The sequence below is a fragment of the Leucoraja erinacea genome, unplaced genomic scaffold, assembly GCF_028641065.1.
Source record: "Leucoraja erinacea ecotype New England unplaced genomic scaffold, Leri_hhj_1 Leri_168S, whole genome shotgun sequence".
Lineage (NCBI taxonomy): Eukaryota > Metazoa > Chordata > Chondrichthyes > Rajiformes > Rajidae > Leucoraja > Leucoraja erinaceus.
Genome location: NW_026575990.1, coordinates 123,571 through 124,606, shown reverse-complemented (window position 1 = coordinate 124,606; position 1,036 = coordinate 123,571).

Here is a 1,036-nt window from a genome sequence, read left to right as displayed (position 1 = left end):
CCACAGTCCCCTCTAATGAGCGGAAATTACCATGATGTCACCAGGTGTAGCTCACACATGTGACTGATAGGCCCAGCTGAAACAAGGCTTCCCACGCTAGGGGCTCTGGACTGCCACGGCAATTACACTACACCTTTTTATTGGTGTAAACATAGAAACATATAAAATTAGGTGCAGGAGTAGGCCATTCGGCCCTTCGAGCCTGCACCGCCATTCAATATGATCATGGCTGATCATCCAACTCAGTATCCTGTACCTGCCTTCTCTCCATACCCCTCGATCCCTTTAGCCACAAGGGCCACATCCAACTTCCTCTTAAATATAGCCAATGAACTGGCCTCAACTACCTTCTGTGGAAGAGAATTCCAGAGATTCACCACTCTCTGTGTAAAAAATGTTTTTCCCATCTCGGTCCTAAAAGATTTCCCCCTTATCCTTAAACTGTGACCCCTTGTTCTGGACTTCCCCAACATCGGGAACAATCTTCCTGCATCTAGCCTGTCAAACAACCTTTAGAATTTTGTAAGTTTCTATAAGATCCCCCCTCAATCTTCTAAATTCTAGCGAGTTCAAGCCGAGTCTATCCAGTCTTTCTTCATATGAAAGTCCTGACAGCCGAGGAATCAGTGCAAGTGATAATAAATGTTCCTTGTAATTTTTCTCTTTTAAAACAAAAACTAAATTGGCATGATACTACATATTTATGATATTGCCAAGGATAAACCTGAACTGACATTATAAACCAAAGAATACCAGCACAATGGTGCAGCTGGTAGAGCCGATGGCAGAGACCTGGGTTCACAGCATCAGAGACCAGGCTTTGCTCCTGACCACAGATAGATCTGTGTGGAGTGAGTTCATAGAATGATATCGACTATGATAGTCACAAACGTGACCCTGTGGCAACTGTTATATATGCCAACTCTATTATAGCCGTCCAATTAAAAGAATACACTATATGTGGCTATAGCATAGCTGTAGCAGCAACTCTGTTAAATTTGTTTGGTGCTACAGCAGGCTGAACTTACCCAAGCGG